Raw genomic sequence first — 25,017 nt, 5'->3', positions numbered from 1 at the left:
CATAGGTAAAGAAGTAATAGAAAAGTGAATTTCAGAAGAAAGTAGCAATTTGCATTAAAGCATAGGTAAACTTGATTAGATTTGAGGGAATGCAGTATGTGTGGTGTCTTGAAAAACTGTGATCGATGCCTTAGTGGCTAAATAAATACTGAAGACCCTGGGGTTCCTGTCATTTGAGAAAAAAAGAAATAAAATTACCTTGTTGAGAAAAAGAATCTTTAATATTGGAACAATAATAGCATGTGATTGATCTTCTCCTTAAAGTAGAAGGTGAATGAGCCTTCTGTGAGTGAAAGTCCCATCTGAAGGAGAGTGAGGCATGGACTAATCTGGAAGGGAACATGGTTCAGAGGCGAGCACTCCCACTGCGCGCAGCCACTCCACCCACCAGAGGGAAGCAAGTCCAGCAGATGGCAGGAACAAAACAAACACGAAGGAGTTCAACAGTAATCTTTTTAAAAATGTGGTTATTTTTAGAGACTTGCTGAACACTTGCTGAATGCTGTGACTCCTTTCCTCAGATAAATGCATATTTATACTATTTTGTAAATAATCTCAATAAATGAGTGATTCTCCTACACTGAGTGAAAGACCATCACTTTAAAGTGCGTGTAAGATTTCTTTCCTAAATTTGTTCCTAGCCTGCAAGAGCTTTACATTTATATAGAAAACCTAAATATTCAGAAACACAATAACAACTCCATGCTGGTATGTACGTATAAAATATAAAGCAGAAATGAGCATAAATGAGAGCACATTGAGACATGTTCACTTTAGTTATTAATTTGTTCTTTCTTTCACTGTCCAGACTGCTTTCTGGTTTTGTGATGCTTAATTTTATGTCTCAGTTTGACTGAGCTAAGCAGTGCCCAACTTAAACACTATTTCTGGGTGTATCTGTAAAAGTGTTTCCAGAGATCAGCTTTTAAAGCAGTGGACTGAATACAGAAAGTTGCTGTCTGTGGTGTGGATGGGCATCATAAGGTAAAGGAATGACAAATTCATTCTCTGCTTGATTGATTGAGCTGGAACATCAATTCTGTGCCCTAAACTGGAATTTACACAAAAGGCACTAGATATCCTGGATCTCCAGGTGACAGATGGTAGATTGTGAAACTCCTTATCCTCCTCAATTGTGGGGAGCCAATGCCTTACAATAAATCATATGTAGGAAAAAATCACAGCAAGATACAGTTGTGTGTGTGTATTTGTATGTACATGTTGCTGTTTTATTTCTCAGGAGAATCCTGACTAATACAAGATGGGTCTCTTCTCTCTTCCTTCATATCTATATTTATGGTGCATGTGGATGTGTTCCTTTATTCCAATTGCTTTTACCTTCAGAATTTAAGCATGATAGACTAGGGCTGTATGAAGATGGAAGATGGAGTAGCTTTCTCTAGCCTTAATCTAAAATTACAGAAAATTGTTTTTCAGTTTCATACATGATTCCCGTGACAAAAATCCAAGCAAGCACAAAGCAACCAAAAAGGAAGTGCATTTGGCTCATACACTCACTTTAAATCCAGCAGAGATTGAACTGAGAATTGTTAAAATTTCATTCATGACAAATCCCGTCTCTTCATAAAGGATTCAAAGGAAATTAACTCATCACACTATTTACGGAAAATCTTCTCTCAGGCTGTGTCTATCCAACTGAAAAATCACATACTATATTATGCTCTACTGTACTAATGCCAATATTAATGTCAGTGTGGATTTCTTCATGGTCAATTTCATCATTTTTTTTGGAGATGAGCCATTCCTGTGAAATAATAATGGACAAATGGTATCAATCATATAGTATTGACAAGGTTTATTGCTTTCTCTGAAATTATTTTAAAGGGTAGATGTATGAATTTCACTCGGGAGAAAACTGAATTTGTTTACAAAACCACCTGTTCTCTATGACCTTCTCCTCAGAAACGTTTGCATCGTTAGGAGCACATTTTATGTATAACTGTGATTCACTATTATGTGTACCAAAGAAACCCAGATAAATAATGAAAAATAAACTTGAAATAAAAGTGACAAAAATATATGAAATGATAACCTCATCTTTGTCATAACTGAAGGAATTTTGAGTAGTTAGTTTTTCTTGTGTGTGAATATTTAGTGTGGAAACTGGGGAGCATAGCACTTTAATAAAAATTGATGGGATTCCTCTACAAGTGGAGATGCAGGCAAATTTAGCTCTGAGAAGGCTTTATGCACCTACAAATATGATAAATGAAAAAAAGTAGGGAGAGAAAAATTGAAGGGATGACTGATGCTTGGTGTGCATTTATAGAAATGATACCTGTATTATGTAACATCATATGGAAAACAATTAGTTTTTACCAAAATTAGTTAGTATTTTAATTTTTCTTGATTTATGCCCCAAAACATATTTTTTTAAAAAAAGTTATAATTTTCTGCCTCCTCTTCCCCACAAAGTCATGTAGAAACATCAAGAAACTTATTTAGAAAAAAAATTGATCCTAAAGTAATCGACACTGTCCTTTTGCAGTTTTTGAAGACTTCAAACAGCCAGTAAAAATAAAATTATAAAAGATAATATGTTGATTTTGGTAATGACACAAACAATAAAATAAAGAAAAGAGCTAATAACCTTAAGAGATATGGATCATGAAGGTCACTACATTCTTTTAAGTTTAGATGAAAATAAATACTTTAGGTCAGTTGCTTAATTAACAAAGAAGGCAGACTTTATTCTCCTGTGCATGGATAAGAAACTTATTACTGAAGTATGCTATGTGAGCTGATGGGTGTTAAGGAAGGCCTCCCAGTATTAGGAGGTAGAGCTTTCTGTGGAGCTTTGGCTTAAGGAGTCATCAACAGCCAAGGTTTTTCAGATCCACTCTACTGCCTATGGCTCTTACCTTCAAAATTTCTTTGCTCTTTCCCCTCACAAGGGCCAGGCATGCATTAAGATCTGTCTGCTTTGATCTCTTCTATCTTCTTCTCTAGTCTCCTTCAGAGATTGTCTTACTCACTTTCCTCATCACTGGGACAAAACACCCAAAATCTACAAATCAAAGGAGAGGCTGATTTTTTTTTTCTCATTGAGTTTATTGTTACTTTTTAAGTATACAGTATGGTTACATTTATCACTGGGCCTTGTACCTTTGCATGACACATCTCGGTTCTCATTTGTTCCCCATACCTCTGCCCTCTCTTCACCCCTTCCCCCTTCCCTAGTTACAATTTTTCTCATATTTTTCTTTTTCCTTCTTTCCTTTCCCCTTCCCTTCCCACTTCCCCTACACCTTTAGCCCTTTCCTTCCTATTTCACATTGTCAGTTGTACAATTTGGATCTTATACTTTTAGTTTTTCACACCAGAGAAACTATTTGGTATTTACACCTGTGTGTCTTATTTATTTCATTTAAGAGTATGGTCTCAATATGCATCCATTTTCCTATGAATGACTCTAGTTTCTCATGCTTTATGGCTGAGTAGAATTCCATGTTATAGAAAAACCACATCTTTTTTTTTCAGCTTTAATTGAGTTTATTGGTACATTTTAGGGATACAGTACAGTTACATTCATTGTTGGGATCTTGTACCTCTACATGACAAGTCTTCATTCTCATTTTTTCCCCTTACCTCTGCCCTCCCTTCACACCCTCCTCCCCTCCTCATCTACAAACACTGTATTTTCATCTTTTCATTCTCTCACATTTTTTTCTTTTTTATCCAGTCTCCAGTTGATGGGCAATTAGGTTGTTTCCAAGTTTTAGCTATTACAAACTGTGCCACTATAAACATGGACATGCATATATCACTGTGGTATGATTCTTCCAATTCTTTTGGAAAGGTAAACAGCAGAGGGATAGCTGGATCAAATGGGACCTCTAATCCTAGTTCTTTGAGGTATCTCCATATTGATTTCCACAGTGGTTGCCCCACTCTGCACTCCCACTAACAATGGAGGAGGATTCCTTTCTCCCCACAGTCCTGCCAACACTTTTTCTTGGTTGATTTCTTGAAAGCAGCCATTCTTTCTGGGGTGAGGTGGAATCTTATTGTTGTTTTCTTCTGCATCTCTCAGATGACAAGTGATGTTGAACATTATTTCATATGTTTATTTGATGCTTTTACTTCTTTGTCTGAGAAATGTCTGTTCATTTCATATGCCCATTTTTGAGTCTGGTCTTTATATTTGAGTTCTTTATATATTCTAGATAATAGCCTTTTGTCTGAAGAGCAGCTGGTAAATTTTTAACCCAAATTGTTGGTTGTCTCTTAGCTCTGTTGGTTTTTTTTTTTTTGCAGTGCAGAAGTTTTTAAAAAGATTAGATCCCAGTTGTTGATTCTTTGTGCTAGTTCCCATGATGTTGAGTATTCATAAATTCTTTTCCTATGCCAATTTTTCTCAGAGTTCTACCTAATGTATCTTCCTGCAAGTTTAGTGTTTCTGTTTTAGTATTTAGATCTTTAATCCACTTGGATTCTAGTTTAGTGCATGATGAAAAACAGGGGCCTAGTTTTAATCTTTGGCAGGTTGAAATCCAGTTTTCTAACACCATTTATTAAAGAGGCTATCTTACTTCCAGTGAGGATGGTTGGTACCTTTGCCAAAGATGAGATAGTTGAGTATGTCTGGAATTGCTTCTGAAACTTCTATTCTATTCCAATGATGCTCAGGTCTGTGTCTTTGCCAGTATCATGCTATTTTTATCACAGTGGCTTTGTAGTGTAGTTTCAGATTGGGTATTAACCAATAATGACAGTTTAACTTCTTCTTTCCCTATTTTTATTGATTTAATTACTTTCTCTTGTCTACTTGCTGTAGCTAATGTTTCCAGAACTATTTTGAAAAGGAATGATGATAGTGGGCATCCTTGTCTTATTCCTGATTTTGACTTGAAGATTTTCAATTTTGAGGCATATAATATGATGTTGGCTGTTGGTTTTTCATGGCCTTCATCAAGTTGAGATAAAGACCATCTATTTCAATTTTCTGCAGTTTTTTGTCATGAATGGGTGTTGAATTTTGTCACATGCTTTTTCTGCATCTATTGAGATGATCATATATGGTTTTTGTTCTTGACTCTGTTTATATGGTGTGTTACATTTATTGATTTATGTATGTTGAACCATCCTTGTATGCCTGGAATAAATCCATCTTGGTCAGGGTGTCTGATCTAGATGACCCTGTGTATTCTGTTTGCCAGAATTCTATTGAGGATTTTTGCATCTATGTTCATTAGGAGATTGGCCTGTAGTTCTCTTTTTTTGGTTGGATCTTTCCCTGATTTGGAAATTAAAGTAACTCTTGCCTCCAGGAATGAATTTGGAAGTATTGCTTCCCTTTCAATTTAATTAAAATTTGAAGGAGTAGTGGCAATAGTTCTTCTCTAAATGTCTTGTAGAATTCAGCAATGAAGCCATCAGGACCTGGACTTTTTTTCACTGGGAAACTTTAATTACATTTTCAATTTCACTGATTGTAATTGGGGTTTTTAGAATTTTTTTTATTTTCTTGGCTCAACTTTGGTAATTCATAAGTATCAAGGCATCTGTCCATTTCTTTTGTGTTTTCCATTTTATTAGAGTACGTGTTCTTGAAGTAGGTATTGATGATACTCTGGATTTCTACTGGATCTGTTGTGACTTCACCTTTTTCATTCCTAATTGCATGTGTCTGAGCCTTTTCTTTCCTTTTTTTGATCAGGTTGGCTAAGGATTTATTGATTTTATTTATTCTTTCAAAAAACCAATTCTTTGATTCATTGATTTTTTTGTATCATTCTCTTAGTTTCCATTTGATTTCTGCTCTGATCTTTATAATTTACTCCCTTGTATGAGCTTTGCTCTTCTTTTTTCTGGAAGCCAAGGATTTATCATTAGGTTGTTTATTTGAGCTTACTCTGTTTTCCTATTGTGGACATTCACTGATATGAATTTTCCATGTAGAATTGCTTTCATGTGTCCCATAGATTCCTGTATGTTGTATTTGCATTATCATTTATTTATAAAAACTAATTTCTTCTTTAATTTCCTTTGTGACCCACTGATTGTTCAATACAGTGTTATTCAATTTCTATGTGTTTGTGAAGTTCTTACAGTTTCTTATGCTATTGATCTCCAGCTTAATAGCACTGTGATCTGATAATATACATGGGATAACTTCAATTCCTTTGCATTTATTTAAGCTTGTTCTATGAGCTAGTATGTGGTCTATTTTGGAGAATGACTCATATACAGCCAAAAAGAATATATATTCTGATTTTGTGGGGTAGAACACTCTGTAGATGTCTATTAAGTCCATTTGTTCAAAACTGTGGTTCAGTTCTAGTATTTTGTGGTTGACTTTTTGTCTAGATCATCTGCCTATTTGTGATAGTGGAGTATTTACTTCCCCCACTACAATTTATTAGTGCTTATGTGGTTGTACATGTCCCTTAATAATTGTTTTATATAGTTCACAGTATTAATATTTGGTGCATATATATTTATGATTGTCATCTCTTCCTCTTGGATTGTTCCCTTTAAAAGGATGTAGTGGCCTTCTTTGTCTCTCTTAATCAGTTTTGGTTTGAAATTTACTTTGTGAATAAGAAGCTACCCCTGCTTTTTTCTGGGATCCTTTCACTGTTTACTATCCTTTCACTTTCAGTCTGAGTTTCTTTTTGAACTAGGAGTGTTTCTTGCACAACAACATATTGTTCTTAATCCATTCTGCCAGTCTATTTCTTTTGATTGGTGAATTGAGGCCATTGACATTGATGGTTATAACTGATGTGTATTTACTTATTATTGTCATGTTATTGTCCTGTTCTTGGCTCTTTTTAATTTTTACCCTCTCCCTTTAGTTTCTTGCCTTGCCTAGTTGATTTGCTCTGTTGGGTCTCATGGTGTTGTGATCTTCATTGTCTTTTTGTAGGATATTATTTAGTATTGTTTTAGTAGTGCTGGTTTGGTTTTCACGAAGTTTCTCAAGTGTTCTTTGTCATGGAAGTATCTTATTTGCCCAAACATTTTAAAAGAGAGTATTGCAGGATACATCAGTCTAGGTGGGAGGTTGTTTTCTTTTAGGGTTTGAAATACCTCATTCCAGGCTGAGTGTTTGAGTTGAAAAGTCTGCTATGATTCTGATGGGCTTTCCTTTGCATGTGATTTGTTTCTATTCTCTTACTGATTGTAGTATTTTGTTTTTCTGTTGGGTTTCTGGGATTTTGATTATTTTATGTCTAGGTGTAGATTTTTTTTTTTGGATCTTGGCTAGTTGGAGCCCTATATGCCTCACTTATCTGTATATCCAATTCTTTCCTTCTGTTTGGGAAGTTTTCTGTCATTAACTCTGTGGACAGTTTTTTTCATGTCATTTTCTTTTCTCCTGCTACTTCATGGATTCCTATCAGTCTTACGTTATTCTTTGCATCATCTAGGAGTTGTTGGATTGATTTCTTATGATCCCTTACTGTTTTTAAGAGACCTCTCTTTTCACGGGGTCACTGACTGCAATCCTATCTTCTATATCTGACATTCTAGCTTCACATTCGTTTATCCTGCTGTGAATGCTTTCAATAGAGTTTTTATTCTCCTGGATATCTATTTGAACCTGTTTCATGGATTCCATTTCTTTGTTATGTTGGGCATTCATTTAGTTCCTATGCTGGTCATTCATGGCTTCTATAATGGTCCGTAGCACATCTATTTTTTTTTTTTGTCTGTTTCTGTTCTAGAGTCTCTAATCATGTCCTTCATTGTGCTCACCATCTCTGTAGCTATCTGGGAAATTATTGCTGTTTTGAATTTTTCTAGAGCCTGATGGATCTGTTTTGTTACTTCCTGTGCTATGAGTTCAGGGTGTCCTCATGGTTGATTGTCAGACTTTTCCACCTCCTTTCCCCTAGAATTTGCTGTTGGTGAACTGGAAGTCTGTATTTGTACCTTGCTTAAGTGTTTTCTCATTTTTATTTTTGTTGCTGGGCTGTCCTTATTTTAATTCCTGGGTTAATACTTCCATCTTCCTGATATAGCTGCTTTTTAGGTTTTGAATCTCTGATGACTCAGGGACATTCTCATTTTCATAATATCAAAAAGAACAACTCATTAAATCAATCACAACCTTTTAGCACAATTGTTACAATCAACAGCACAGTAACATCAAGCCCAGCTTAGAAATTGACCATTTGTGATAGTTATTAATCTATTATCTTCATGTAAATTAAATCAAAATCAAGGACCAGCCCAAAATATGTTTATCATGAATAAACTTTACAATATAGCAACTTTATCCTTCAAGATGGGGACTTAGAAGGAGTTAGGAGGAGAGGAATGGATAGGTAGAATAATAGAAGAAGGTTTCAAGTGAAACCAGAGGACACAGGATGATCATGCAAACTCTAGGAAACTATTGAAGACAAGAGTGAAAGATAGAGTGCAAGAATAAAGACATGAATAGAACAATTTAACAGTAATAGGGAAGCTACAAATTAAACTCATTTTCCTTTGAAACTAATGACATTTGAGTGAAAGACAAAGAGAGAAGAAAAGAAAAAGAAAGAAGAAATCCTAATTAAGTCAGGAACAGGAAAAAAAAGGGAGGTGAAGAATAATGTGCAGGAGCAAGAGATTGATTGGGAAAAAGAAGGAAGAAAAAATGAAGAATTTGCAGAATGGGAAAAAATAAAAATTTTAAACTAAAAATTAAAAAGTAGGGCCAGTTATTTAGCTCAGTGGTTCCACTGCCTGCCTCACAAGCACAAGGACCCAGGTTTGATCCCTGGTACAAAACAAAACAAGGAAAAGAAAGAAAGAAAAAAAAAATTTGAAGAGCCTCTTTCAGGGTATGTCTCTGCCTGGATATAGATGATGTGAGCAGCAATGTTCAGAACTAAGTCAATTAGTCTCAGCTAGACAATGGCAGACCCCCGAGATTCAGGCTGAATTCTGGCTGCAAGGCCAAAGTTAAGCTCTCTGACCTCCTGTTGGGTTGAACTCTGCCAGGTTCTACTATAGGTTCCCATTGCTCTTCCCCCAAAGATAGCCCAAGTTCTGATGGAAGGTGGTGATCCCTCCAACTTACCAACTATGGAGTTCTAATGTGCCTTTATTGCAGCTGTCCATTTCCATTCTATCTTCTGGAGCTCAGTAAAATGGCCTTTAGGACGACCTGTGCCTCTACAGTGTGGATCCAGGTACTGGCACAAGCAGGAGGCCTGAGTGCATGTGGTATGGGGCATCATGCTGCAGAGGTGCCCATGTGGCTGAGTGTTCCCCGCTGGTCTGTTTGATGAAGGCCTGGGGCACTGATGAGCTCCCTGTGCAGCTGGGAATTCCTCACCAGACTCGGAGAGGTAGACTTTGGCTCACAACTTTTATACCATAGTGGCTGGCTGCAAGGCAGGATGGAATGGTGAAGAGGCTGGGTGGAGAAAATTGGCTAGGAAATGGAAAGTAAAGGGGGGAGCCAGGAATGGAGTTCCAACCTTCCAGGCTGGGCCCACAGTGGCCCTCCTCTTTGGACTAGACCCAATACCAAACACCTACCATAAGCTACAGCTCAGAGTACATGATGCTTTAGGAAGACATCCAGATATAAACCTCAATAGATATGTTATCCCTAATGAATGTCTCCACATCTAATTCTGTTTCATTGCCACTATTTGAATTACCTAAATAATGTAAGTGGTATTAGAAGTTATCTAAAAATCAAAGCAGTAAGGTGGAGATTTGGCCCAGGATTACATATTACCTGATGGGTAAAGAGGACATTGTCTTGAATCATAGGTGGGGAAATGATATTCCCTTGTACGGTGTAATGGTAGTTGCTAAGGATATCACTAGTGGTGACTAGGAAAGTATTCACATGGAGTGAGATCCTGTGGAAGAGTATAAAGAGGATAGACATTTTAAAAAGTCAGCATGGTGAACTTAAGGCATGCATGCTGCAGCCAGCTGTTTGTTATAATTGAAAGCCCTAAAAGATTTGCCGTCACTGCTGTAGGTTAACAATGCTTATAAACACAGTAGAGTTTTCTGATTAGTCCCATATTGAATTGGTGACTTAAAGGATAGTAAGAAATTGAGTGCTGTTAACAAGCTTTAGTATCTCACAAAAAAGTCTACATTTTATAATAGAAACAAGTGCAACAGCCTAAATCTAATAATAAGAGATGTGGAGCTACAGGGACATTTGAAATATCTCCTAATGCTCTGTTTTGCTATGTGGATGCTAAAGTGTTGGCTGGGAAAGTCTAGTGCCCTTGAACATAGATGAGGTGTTTTAATGGATGCTCCTGGTGATATTGCCTCTGGATTCACCCAGGAACCCTCTGCATTTCAGAGATGCTACAAAGAATTATTACTTTTTTTATACTGGAAGACCTAAAGAGGCTGCCCCTCTGTGAGGAAACAAGTGGTCCCTTTGGAAGCTTTGCCACTTCTGTCTATAGGCAGAAAATAATAATTAGGCCCAAGTCCTGGAATAATCTTTCTATATTATGATGGACTTGATAAAGGAAATATAGTATACACATCAGGAGGTTGGTTGAAAGAATTAGCTAGCATTTACTGGCTAAAGCTATTGAAATACCTCTGTAAAGGGATTTTTGAAAGTCACAAATAAAGGTCACAATTTAAGACAATGTGAGCAAGTTGTATTAGCTTTTTGTTCCTTTAATAAAACATCTGAGATAAATAACTTACAAGGAGGATAAATTTATTTTGGTTTACAGTTTCATCTGTGTTAGCCCATAGTTTGTTAACTCTGTGGCTTTGGGCCTATGTCAAAATACATCATGGCAAAGAGATCAAAGTAGACAAGGTAAAACAAATTGTTTTACTTTACAGAAAACAGGAAGCAAAAAGGAAGAGGAGAGACAAGGATATTTATATCCCCTTCAAGGGCACAAAAGCATGGCTAACTTCCTTCCACTAGATCCCACCTTCTAAAAGTTCAACCTTTTCCCAGTAGTGAGTTCTACAGGCTGATGTCCAAGCCATTGGCATATGGGCCTGTGGAGTGAGTGGAACAAAATTAAAAAGTATATTTTTATGAGTAGTGGTCAATGGTCTGGCTCTTTGTTTGGAAGCCTGGAAGGAAAAAAGATGAATATCAGAAAGTAGAAGATTTAAGTAGACACATGTGGTTGACCACAATAATTGGGCACGTTTTGAAAAAGTTTTGATTTACATATAATGTACAATGAAAAATATATTCATGGTAGAAAAGGTGCTAAACAACCAAGTAGGAAAATATTACTCATCTAGTTGACACCAAACAGCCATCATTATTAGATACTGCAGTTTTAACAAGGTGAGTATATGCAGCACAGACACAATGGAAGAGAAGAGACAATTTTTCTGTACCCTCAACATCATACCAAGCATACATACTTACCAATGAAAACCAAGCTAGAGCTCCCTCTGTGTGCCTAACCTATTGGCTAGAGAGGCCACTGCTGAAACTCCAGTGTGACTTTATTCCTCAAGTACTTGCTGCAAATTGACTATATCAAACCCCTTCTATCATGCTCAAGGTTAGATATCTGTTACAGGAAGAGCCTTGCATCTTCTTCCTAAATTGTATTAGTTCACTCTTCTATTGAAGGCATAAAATAATTCCTGATTCATACACAATGAACCACATGGAGCATATGTCCAACTGTTGCTGTACTCCACAATGAAAGAGGTGAAGTAAAGGCCAGATGAGTATAGAAAACACCAGTGGTGTCACATGATGTGGCATTTGAAAGCGGCCAGATGCATGGAATTCTGGAACAGCTTCTAAAACTCCAGCTTCTGTGGCAACCTAAAGGCAGAATCCCAAAATTATAGTAAACAAGTCTTGGAACTTAGTGTATGAGTTAAACCAGAGACTTCTATGTGAGTCTGTCCCTAGTAGAAATAATGTTTGGATCTAGGAACCATAAAATGGGAGCAGAAGCATCATCACTTACCATCATCCATGATGACCTCTTTGGGAATTTTATGCCACTATAATTTACAACTCTGGAAAGAAAATGGGACAACACAGATGTCCTACTGAACATGTTGCAGTTCTCGCACCTGGTTACTGTGAACCCATCATGCCCAGAGACCACTATGGTAACAAGGAAGTTATACTGGAAGTGACAGATGACCTTGCTAAGCAGGAGGATACAGGGCTACTTTCATGTGGTAGGAATTGATGGGAATACCTGTGGAATCCATGTGATTCATGTGTGACCTCCTAGTTTCCTTTGGCCCCACTGTAACTGTGAACAGTTACCTGCAACAACCCGGGCTGAGAGAGTATGCTTAACAAGCACTAGGTCTCACAGGGATGATTTGTGTTACACTACACGTTAGACTGAAAATTTCCAGGTGGCCACTGAGTATGAAGGGAATTCTAAATGTATACTAGATGAGACATAGTAAGAGAGAGATGGTTGTGAAATCAATTGCATTAAAACCATCTCTCTCTTGCTTTTTGTCAGGAAAGGAGATTCATGGGCAGCGTGGAAGAGTTAGACCTTGTCTGCCCCAGTTTGTGAAGAAGAGTAGATCTATGTAGTGCAAGAGGCTGGATGTAGCAGTCATGAAATTGTGATTTATAAGGTTGCAGCTGAGTGAAATTTAATGAAGCAATGCTGCAGCAGGTGAACACTGTTAAGCTAAAGCTACCCTTCCCAGCTGCATTTCCCAGGCAATGCCCAGCATAGCTGTATTTTAAGTTATTCGTGAAAGATGGGGGATTTCTCTGATAGGCTCCTTTGCTCAAGTCCTTCCTGCAGGCCATTTTCCCTGCCAAATTTTCCTAACACTCCCTCTCTCCATTCAGTCTTTCCTTCCTGTCTCCTCTACAAGAGACAGATGAGTATTTATTCTCAGGTTTCTCTATGATCCCTCCAAAGCTTTCTTTACAGTCATTTTCTCTAATAATTTTTCTTTCTCATCTGTATTACTTTGTGTCTCTTTAGCATAACTGGGAAATGTTTATTTTGGCTCATGGTTTTAAAGTTCCAGTTGAAGATTGGGCAGCTTTTACTATGAGCATCTGGCAAGGGCAACACATCCTTGTGGGAGCATGAGGGAAAGCAAATATTTTATATGATGATCCAGGAAGGAGAGAGAGAGGTTCTTAGGCCCAAAAGACAACCTAGAAGGCTTCACATCTGAAGCTCTATAGTGCTGCCTAGTAGTAGCACCCACGCTTTTAGCATGTGGACCTCTGGGTGATACAACCCACATACAAAACATAACATTTAATTTCATCTGGATCCTAGTTTTCTGAGAATCTACAGTAGCATATCCATGTTGACTGAAAGCACCAATTTGTGGAGTTTACACAAACTGTGTTCTGAATCTAGATTGCTTTGTAAAACCACTGATTCCACCAGTATCTGTTGTTCCTTATATACACTGATTGGCTTTCTTTCATTCACTAATTATAAACTGTGCTCTTAATGTACCTGACAACTTTGAAATTCTTTCTACATAAAACAGAAGGGATTAGTCATCCAGGAAATGAGAGGTACAATTTCCCCACCATGATAGGAAAAGCAACAACAGCAACAAAACAAATGAAGAAGCAAGATAAAACAAAACAACCAACAAAAATCCCCAAATGCCTTTCTTAAATAATTGTTCTGAAACAGAATCTATATTAGAAACCAAAATAGAAATGTTATGCAGTAAAAATAATGACATTTGCATGTATGAGGTCCTAATAACCTTAACTAACATGGGTATTATATGCTATAAACATTAACTAATAATGAAAATAGCAACAACAATAACAATGGGGAAAGGAAAACTAGAGCAGGAGGTAGCAGGAGGGAAGGGGATTAAAGAAACAAGCTGCATGATGTATGTGTACTAATTCATCAAGATAACTGCAACATTCATGTCCAGCACACATATACTACTAGAATTAAAAAATAATGAAGGTCAAATAGTTACACAATACCTTAAATCTTGTTGAACAGTGTTGGAAAATGTTTGTAGTTATAAATAGGAAAGAAATAAAGGCAACCATGTGTGTGTGTATATATAACAAGCTGCATGATGTATGTGTACTAATTCATCAAGATAACTGCAACATTCATGTCCAGCACACATATACTACTAGAATTAAAAAATAATGAAGGTCAAATAGTTACACAATACCTTAAATCTTGTTGAACAGTGTTGGAAAATGTTTGTAGTTATAAATAGGAAAGAAATAAAGGCAACCATGTGTGTGTGTATATATATATAGCTCCAAATTCTAAAAATTAAGAGCATAAAGTGGTTTACAGGAAAGTATTAGTGAAGGATTATTGAGTACTTCACCCACAAGTTTTCAAACAATATCCATGAGGCTTATAATGCTAATTTCTTAAACAAATAGAGGTGTGTGATTGGATGGATTTACAAATTTGTTTACATTACTGTCATTATGAATTAAATATTTTATAGTTACAATTACAGCAGCTTCAGGTAAGTGATGCCTACAGGAATATTTATTAAATCTCAAATGAAAATATCTCTAAGCAAAGGGTTTCATTAAGAGCATGCCAGAGACGTGGACTCATTCATGAGCTGGAGGTGGTGACAAAATCTATCGAAGTGTCATCGGATGGATTAGTCTGGTCTCGTTACTAGCAGAAGTGTGTCACTCACTGTACACGCGGCTTGTCTTTGGTGATTATAACTTCCAGTCTAATGGCCGACATAAACCCCAGGCTGTTGTTTCACCTCTCTTGGTCATTCTAAGAAATACGCAATGGCACTCAAAGGGCCAGTCAGTCAGGCAGCTCTGCTATTTTCAGTAAGATCATGTTTTCCAGCTAGAAGGAAGGCAAATTTCCAGCCATTGTACAATTTGCACACTTTGAAAAAGAAAATATTCTCCAATTTTAACCCATTTACCACTCCTCATACATGTGTATCTTATAGAGGAGGTAGAAGAAAGTAACAGGCAATCTCAATCAAATATAGGAATAGAAAAATAATAAAAGGGAAATGATGGAATACGCCAAAATTAAGGGGATGAAAATCCTTTTTAGAATGTATTCTGGAGAAACCAAACAGTTTTGTGACATTTTAGACAGGAAAATTCATTTCATACGGAAGTAATGTAGGGTTGTGAAAATCTTCATATCAGCAGATAAAGAAAAAATATTACTTTCATAGATTCATGCAAGAAGTTCAAGTTATTTCATCTCAGCTTCGATTTTAAGCCATTTTCCCACAAACTGGCAAATTTCTGCCTACAGCAAACTGATGAAAATTCATGGATGTTTTCATTCCTTCAGTTTAGGGCAGAATAGTAAAACTTTTGCCTTAGATCAAACTTTTGAATATTTGAGGGGAGAAAAAAACCCATCACTTCTCAAATGTGAATAACCAAAGTGAAATGTGGCCGTTTCTTACATTTTTAGATGCCTGGAAGTTTTCCACAAACTTCTATAACAGTCACTCTGCAGGCTTCTACTATAAATGTTTCAGGAACTATCTAGGGAAATATTCTATTGAGAGGGAAGGCAGAATTATCTAGCAGATAGAGGATGGAATTTGGACTTAGACAACCATCTGAGACCTGCACCTGCCTCTTTCACTGCCTTATGGTGCAATGTTGTATAAATGATTCAGACTAACTTTGCTTATATTTTTTCCCTGAGGCAATGGAGGGAAATGGCTTAAGCATTAGCTCCTTCTCAGCTCTTAGAGAATACCATAAAGGCAAACATGACATTGTCTGTAAAGTGCTATGACCTCTCTTCCAGAAAAGTAGCCCAGATGTATCAGGTCGGAGAGGTTTTACAGAAAACATAGAAACCCAACACAGATCTGTGTAGCCAGTACCCTTGTTTCTGTACTGTCAGGATACCCAGGATGCATAATCAATAATAGGTATTATGAAAGGCTATGTCTGTCCACACAAATCTTTACTTCAGCATGTGGAATATATTAACCTCCCTCTCACAAACCCAGTAAAGGGAGATAACCCATAACTGCCAATGAACTTGCATCTATTAATTGTCTAATATGCAAAAGGCATTGTGCTGAGCTTTAGACCTCTAATGAGAATCTATTAGAATTCAAATGATTGTTAAAGCATATTCACTATTCTCTAAACACTTGTAATCACAATGTAGCTATGAAGAAATAATGTCCGAGTTTTAAAAATCAGCTATGAAAATCATGCATGATAGCTGATAATGATTCCAATTAGTTTAAAGGGGAAAAAGTATTGAGTGTAACAAAGGATTAATTTAAATATGATGTAAGTTTCAAAGTAGAACACTCCCAAGTAGAAAACAAAAACACATATATACTTCCAAGTTAAAAAAACAAAATTATACATATTTGAGTCTATTTTTTGTGTCATTATTATGAAAAACCAGAGGCTGAGTGACTTATGAAGTAGAGAGGTATATATAGCTCAGGATTCTGGTGGCCAGAGTGTGCAAACAGCATATTACAGTCTATTTTTTGTGTCATTATTATGAAAAACCAGAGGCTGAGTATGAAGTAGAGAGGTATATATAGCTCAGGATTCTGGTGGCCAGAGTGTGCAAACAGCATATTCTGGAAATGACTCCCTGGCAGTCTTGATACATGACAGGAAAATTGAAAGGGAAATAACTGTGTATAGAAGAAACCAAGCACTGGCATAACATCACTTTATAAGAACCTGCTACGTATTGAGAATTACTTAATTTCAGCAAGACCTCAACCACTCCTCGAAAACAGCATACACAGCTTCCATGACCCAATTATCTTCCACAAGGCCTCACCTCTTAAAGGTTCAAACAACTCAACACCTCTTCACAAAGGAGGAAGCTTCCAGTACATGAAATTTTGAGAGAATTATCTTCTTGAAACCATAGAAATGTTTATAGCAGTTGTGCTAATAATGCAATTTATAAATACTTCTTCCCACCAACCACTTATTTCTATGTTCTTATTAATTTTAAGTGATATTGACCTATAGAATGCTTATTTGTTTTTTTCCTTTCATTGAGTTTATTGGCACAGTTTAGGTATGCAGTACAGTTACATTCATCATTGGGATCTTGTACCTTTATATGACAGGCCTTGGTTCTCATTTTTTCCCCTTGTCCCTGCCCTCCCTTCAGCCCCTCCTCCCCTCCCCATTTACAAACACTTTATTTCCATTTGTTCATTTTCTCATATTTTTTTCTTTTCCCTTATTACCTTTCCCCTGCCCTTCCCACTTTCCCTACACCTTTAGCCCTTTTCTTCCTATTTCACATTTTCAATTATATCATTAGGATCTTATGTACTATTATAGCTTTTCACACCAGACAAACTATTCGGTATTTATACATGTGTGATTTATTTATTTCACTTAGGAGTATATCCTCAATATGTATCCAATTTCCTATGAATGAATTTAATTTCTCATTCTTTATGCTGAATAGTATTCCATTTTATAGAAAAACCACATCTTCTTTATCCAGTCTCCAACTGATGGGCAAATGGGCTGTTAGCTATTACAAATTGGGCCACTACAAACATAGGTGTGCATACCAGCTGATTATTTTTTTTATATGCCAAGGTTTTGGAAGTTTAAAGGCTTGTTTGTAAAGTTGGGTTCAGTAAGTCACTATGTCTGTAACTTATGAAATAATTTCAGAATGAAAGTTGGATCATAATATTGTGAAGAGAATTAGTTCAGAAAAGAATTCTGATATAAATGGGATGATTATTCACACATTAACCTCTCCAGATCATCTGTTTCATTTGTAAAACAAGTGGGTTGGACTTAGTTTCATGCGTCAGTTCTAAAATTCTCTGAAAAAGGTGCTTTTCAAAAGTTTTAAATTTTCCTGTGTTTCTAGAAATCTCCTCTTGATTTTATATTCTGTCAGAGACCACAATCATTTTTTGTCGTTAAGATCCGTATATCAATTTTATTGACCATGGGTGTTTCAGGTAGAAGAGAACCAGATGATAATATGATGCTTTCAAAAAGCACAAGAGAGATTACTTGGTATTTACACACATGTATCCTATTTATTTCACTTAAGAGTATGGCCCCAATGTGCATCCACTTAGTTATAATTATCTCTAGTTTCTTATTCTTTATGGCTGAGTAGTACCCATGTATCCTACATCATCTTTATCCAGTCATCAGTCAATGGGCAATCGGGCTGTTTCTTCTCTGGTGTGAAAGGGTAAATGAAGATCAAAATATGTAATAGATAATGTGAAATAGGAAGAAAAATTCCAAAGGGGAAGGGGAAGTGAAGTGGGAGGGGTAAGAGAAAGAAAAGAAGGGAAAGAAAAAATATGAGAAGAGGAAAAAATGGAAGCAAAGTGTTTGTGAATAGGGAGGGGCCAAGGGGAATAGAAAAAAAAAAGAACCAAGGTATATCACATATAAGTTCAAATTTCCAATGATAAATGTTATCATACTATATACCTAGAATGTACCAATAAACTTAATTTTAAAAAAACACTGTAATTGTAATTCTTTTGTTTGCTTGTTTTTTGTTTTGGTACCGGGGATCAAACTCAGGTCTTTGTGCTTGTGAGGGAGGTGGCAGCACCACTGAGCTAAATCCCTGGCCCTGAAATTCTTAATTTAATCATAGTTAAACTGTATGTTCCCAAGCTGTATTAAATTTTAATATTCAACTCAGGAGAGCTTCAGTCCTGTCTAAAAGTACAAACTTAGATGAATAGGCTGATTCTTTGCATTAGAATGTTTGTGGCAGTGAGCAAGATATCTAATCCACTTTTTTGTTTCTTCTTTTTAGACAGGGTCTTGTAGTTCAGCCTGGGTCTGAACTCAATGTGTAGCCCAGGCTAGCCTTGAGCTCATGGAGATGGTAGTGATTCAGCCTCCTGAGTGTTGGGATTACAGATGTGTGCCCCTACATCCAGCTAGTGAGCAAGGTATTTAAAGCAGAGCAGAGGCAATGTGTCTCTGCTGTGGTAGATGGGCAATATATCTTTATGTGAAAGCATCGTGGTAAAGTACTGTTTCAAGTATGAGAGATTGTATTACCAAGAGTATTAGCATTGTCAAAATATCTAGCCAAATCAGCAATTCACTTTAATGAAATAAAAAATATGTCATTTCATTTATATGAAAAATTGGAAATTTTGATTTTTCTTTTAAACAGGCATGTTTTGGTATGCCTTGTACAGTACCTATGATAAAACTAAACCCACTGTGCATATTAAAAATAATGTGAACACTAGTAGTGTACTGAAAAATAAAAGTCAGTGAGCTAGGGTAAGCATAAAATACAAAATTATTCTCAAAGTAATTTTGTAGAATTAACCCTCCCACACACAATTTTAAATAGTTGATGTTATCTGTGGAAGGTAAGTAATGGTGCTGGAAAACTCATACCTTGACATATAGAATATGGCCATTTATTTATATGAGGGAAATTATTGAAAGTCTGTAATATGACATTCACAGTCTAAATCAATACTATCCAACCAAAATACAATTCAAGCTACATGTGCATTTTTAAGTTTTGTAGTCTGTATGCTACAGATAGTACAGAAGACAAAGATAAATTATATTTTTATAAATTCTAACACCACATGTGTTTATTTAAATGTAAAATTTATTGAGCTATTCCATTTTTTATTAGACCATCAACATTCCCTGTGTATTTGACTTATATTGAAACTAGACTAATTGGACACATGTCAAAAGTATAAGAGACAAAGGAGACTAGTGACCATTCAGTAAATTGGACCTGGATTGTGAGAATTTAATAATGACTAACACAAGTATAACCACTATCTTTTCAGAGTTTATAGTCCAATGTGTAGAACAGATTCTAAACAATAGAGTATAAATTTTATGAAATTTTTAAAATCACAGAAAATTAATATTGCTAAATATGTGCCCTGCATTTAATGAATTTTAATTTTGTTCTCATTATGCTACATATAATGATTTTCTTTGTGTGTAAAAATCATTCATTAATTTTAAGAAATGCTTTCTATGTTAACATACTTTTGTAGTCTATTACCATTCTGTTGTATATTTCCTGTCTTTCCTGCATGAGAATTACATCGTCATTTTGAAGTTATGTACCATCCAGGAGTGTAAGAATAATTCAGTTATAAATAATTTAAAATTTAAAATAGGCTGGTGTAAAATAAAGAAGCATTATCAATAAAACTTCATTTAGGATGAGAGGAAATTCAATATTTTTATATGTATTTTATAATTTTATAATTTCTGTAATTTCTACTGAAATGTTTGCTTTATAGACCTTTAGGTTTATTTTTTAAATAGTTTATTTCATATGAAATGATAGTTATATCTAATTTTTAATAAAAGACTTGTGTGAAGAAAGTAGATATTAAATAATGAAACTATAGGAAAAAAATAGAGAAAAGTTTGCACATAAAATAGTCAGTCTCATTTGAAGATGTCCCTTAATTGATTCCATGCAGCTTAGGCTTAATTGTGGATGGTTGTCTATTTATTGAAATTTGTGGAATGCCAAAAAGCACAGATGAAGTAAAAGTTTAGTGTTCACTCAGTTAACTAAAAATAAATCTCCTACCATGCTGCTACTTAAGCTAAAATTGCTGTAGAATTTCAGACAGAAGAATATATGAGCTCTAAGTCAACTGTATAAGAAAAACTTACCTACACTGAAATTTAGTGATTGGATAAAGCTGGATTGTTCAGGCCTTTCTCATTTGTAAAAGGAACATAAATAAAAGAAGAGTGGAGTATAATAGATAATGTGAAATAGCAAGGAAAGGTCTACAGGGGAAGGGGAAGAGGGAGGGGAAGGAGAAAGAAATAAATATGAGAAAAGGAAAACAAGGAAAAAAAGTCTTTGCAAATAGAGAGAGGTGGCAGGGGAATGGGGAAAATAAGATATATTATATAAAAGTCCAAATTCCCAATGATAAATTTCATCATATTGTGTAACTAAAATGTACCAATAAAATTAATAAATTAAAGAAAAGAAGAGCGGAAGTTGGCAAGGTAGTTTGGAACGGTAAAGCAAATGGATTCAGTTTGAGACACAATGGAAATTTTAAAAGTACAAATAATCTAAGAGAAGGTAATAGAGTTTTAGAATGTAAAACTTGATCCAAAAGGTGATAAGGTACCAATATAATTTCAAGTCAGGGAAATGGCATAATGAAAATGGCACTTTTGGAAGACTCTTCCAGCAAAGGTGACAGGATTGTCTCAAAAACACTAATGGGAAATTTTAAGGCAATTGAGTCGAGAGACCAGATCCAATAATAGATTACGAAGATTTAAACGAGACCTCTGAAAATGGGAAATTCATGATTTTGTGACAGCATACAATATGAATTTTGGGCAAGTGACAGAATAATCCAATTTACTTTTTTGTTTGTTTTGAGACAGGACCTTGTTATGCAATCCAGGCTAAACTTGAATTTGCTATGTAGTCCTGATGTAGCCTTGATCTTGGATGAAGCCTCCGGAGAGTTGCCTCAGATAATTGAACTGATAAAAGGAGTCTGAGAAAAAAAAAATAGATTAAATGCAGGAATAAGTTTGGATGCAGGACTCTGGCGGTAAAGTTGAGTGGCTATGAAAAGGAAAGGCAGCTCTTTCATGACAGTTTCTTATAAAGCTGTGATAATTTGAACTATAGATGTGAGTTCTCTTGAGCTTCTGCTGTCTACCATAAAATATAGTAGAGTCATATTTTATATTATTATTCTTAGACTTCATTCCACAGAGCAAAAGTAATTTGAAAAAGTTGCTTGAAGAATTACTAAGTGAACTATGGCAATATTTCCATCTTCTTTCTAAAAGCATACATATTTTGGGTTGAATTATTTAGGAAGTTATGAAACAAAACAGGATTTATGCTTGCCTTATTTTGACATATGGTTTACATTTTGAAAACTTTGCCCTAGGATGGCATTGAATAAAAATATGATGATAAAATTGGTCGTAGCCAAAGGAAAATCACAAAATTTAGAACAAGTAATAGATGTTTTAAATCATTTAATTATATGAGTAGGAAAAAAATAAAATTTTTTAGTATCTATTAGGTATCAAATCTATTGAGAGCATTAGGTATGTAGATTGAATAAGAAGAACAGAAGATGAAAAATTGTCCTTGATGATAATTTTATAGTTCAGTAGAGGAAATGGTTATTAACAAATGAATAAACCTACACATAATTATAAATTTTGGTAAATCTCTGTTATGGGCTTAATTTCATCATCCTAAAAACTTACATATTCAAGTTCTAACTTGTAGTAGCTCAGAATATGACTTTGTTTGCAAATAGAGTCATCACAAATAGTTAAGGGAGTGCCATATTGAATTAGAGTGGCCCTTTAATCTAATATAATTGATATCCTTATAAAAAGTGAAAATTTGGACCCTAAAGAGAGTGCCCTGTGAAAATCAAGAAAGAAATCAGATTGATTATTCTACAAGTTAAAAGAATGCCAAGATCACCAACAAACCAGAAGATATCAGGGAAGAAGTATGGAATAGATTCAATCTCACAGTCCTCAGGAGAAAGCAATACTTTTGACATCTGGTCCCAACTGTAATACAATAAATTCTGTTTGTTGAGTAAGCATCCTACTTTTGATATTTTTTTTCTGATGCCAGCAATGTAAAACTATATTGATAAGAAAGGAAATTATTGGGAGTTAGATCAAATAGAAAATGGAAAACTTCTCAAGGGATTATAATTAGGTGGATGCTTGTGGAATGAGAATGACAAGCCATGGTAGGGATGAAAGGGAAAGAGAACTGGGAAAATAAGAGTACATACAAAGGTCCTCTAATAGGAAAGAAATTGCTGTAAGTATGGTGTATTAGTCATTTTGCTGTCACAGGGGCAAAATACTTGTCACCTACAATTTAAAAGAAGAGACTTTTGCTTTGGTTCATATCTTCCAGGGGTACAGTCCTTGGTCCGTGTACTCCAAGGCAAAAATATGGTAGAAGTGTCTGGTGGAGGAAAGATGTTCAATCTATGGTAGCCAAAGAAGAGGACAAGAGAGAGGTGTGTGTGAGTGTGTGTGCGTGTGTGTGTGTGTGTGTGTGTGTGTGAGAGAGAGAGAGAGAGAGAGAGAGAGAGAGAGAGAGAGAGAAGAAAGGAAGTGTTGACAAGAATACATTCTTCCAGGTCATGTATCCAGTGACCCAACTCCATCATCCAGGCCCCTTCTCGTAACAGCACACCCAGCAGTCAACTTATCAGTGGATGTATCCTCTGGTGTGTACAGTTTTCCCATGGCTTGATCACTTTCCAAAAGTCCCACCTCTGAGACTTTGGGGGACATAATAACTCATGGAACTCAAAAAAGACTAGTATGGGTAATGCATAGTTAATAAAGGGGAGATTGGAATAGGATGCAGCTAAAAAATCTTGAAAAATTGTTTTTTATTTTAGAGGCAATGGGAAGACATTCACGAATTTTGGGCAAGTGATAAAATAATCCATTTTACTTTTTGTTTGTTTGTTTTGAGACAGGTCTTGTTATGCAATCCCGGCTAAACTTGAGCTTGCTATGTAGCCCTGATGTAGCCTTGATCTTGGATCAAGCCTCCTGAGAGTTGAGATTACAATCCCTGCCACCACATCCAGCTTGCTTTACATTTTGAATAAATTCTGTTATGTCCAGAATGATATGGAGGAAAATAATTACAAGCTGTCAGCATTAGGACAAGTAATCAAGCCTAAAATGTAGTAGATTGTAGATAAATTGAGTCAATACTTAATACTGAGAGTTAGTGTTATAGTTAGTGGGGTGAGACTTTTTTTCTCAAGCTATTTTTTATTGAAATATAATTTATCAAGGAGAAAACGACTAGAAGTGCAAATAGGATAGGGATAATAGATTCAGTTCTCCATATGTCAAATATGAGGCTCCTGTGAGAAAGCCAACAAGAGCTACCAGGATAGCAGTTTGTTGTTCAAAAGAAAATTCTAAGGCAGTGGTGGATCAGTGGAAATCAAGTGTGTGATGAGCAATGAAGTCAAGCTGCTAGTAGTACACAGTAAAGTAGACTAGAGCTTAAATGAAATAATTAGGACACACATGTAAATACCAAACAGTTTGTCTGGTATGAGAAACTGAATGTGTAGAATAAGGATTGAAATCAATAATTGATAATGTGAAATAGGAGGAATAGGTCCAAAAGATAGGGGAAATGGGAGGGGTAGGGAAAAGGAAAGAAGGGAAAGGAAAAAAAATATGAGAAAAGGAAAAAAATGGAAACAAAGCCTTTGAAAAGAGGGAGGAGTGGAAGAGTTGAAGGGAGGGCAGAGGAATGGAGAAAAAATAAGAATCAAGATACATCATGTAAAGGAACAATTTCCCAATGAATGTAAATGTATTGTATACCTAAAATGTATCAATAAAAGAAGTTGAGAGAGAGAGAGAGAGAGAAAGTGAGAGAGAAAGAGAGAATGTAAAGTAGAGCAGAAGGCTCCTGATTCCAAAGCTGGTGTTCTTGTAACCTTTTGAAATGCCTAGTGAATTATTTCATAGTACCCTTCCATTAATCACAGGGACATTTTTCTGGATTTCACTGACAACAAATTCACAAGCACCTGTGTAGCAAATAAAAAGTCATAGCCAAATAGCAGTAAAATAGCCTCAAGGGTGTCAAGTATACAGAAATAAAACTAAGGAGGCTTGATATCTACTTTTAGCTTTGCTGCTAATTAGTTTACGTATGTCTAGGTAAAATGAGTGTATAGTATCAAATTATCTCTAAGATAATTATTAGTTTTAAAATTTGATATTTCTCCAGAAATTGAGCTTCTGAGTATATAGTCTAATAAAATCATTGCACATGTGCAAAACAAGTTATGTAGCAAGATCCTTACAAAAACATTATTTAAAACAGCATTTAAAGACACTCAGGAACCCATCACCACTGATGAAAATGTGGTCATGTGACATGCTACGTAGCTGTTTAAGAGAGTAAATCAGATCTATGTGTACAGAGTCTTCCTATCTTCACTTTTACATCCTGGTTCTAGTTAATTCTCAACGACCGAGGCCTGAAAATGTTAAGGAAAATTTCTTAAATAATTTATAAGTTTTCAATTGGTACT

This window comes from Fukomys damarensis, unplaced genomic scaffold, assembly GCF_012274545.1.
Source record: "Fukomys damarensis isolate Sample0158 unplaced genomic scaffold, DMR_v1.0_HiC HiC_scaffold_1, whole genome shotgun sequence".
Lineage (NCBI taxonomy): Eukaryota > Metazoa > Chordata > Mammalia > Rodentia > Bathyergidae > Fukomys > Fukomys damarensis.
This window is presented reverse-complemented; position numbering follows the sequence as displayed.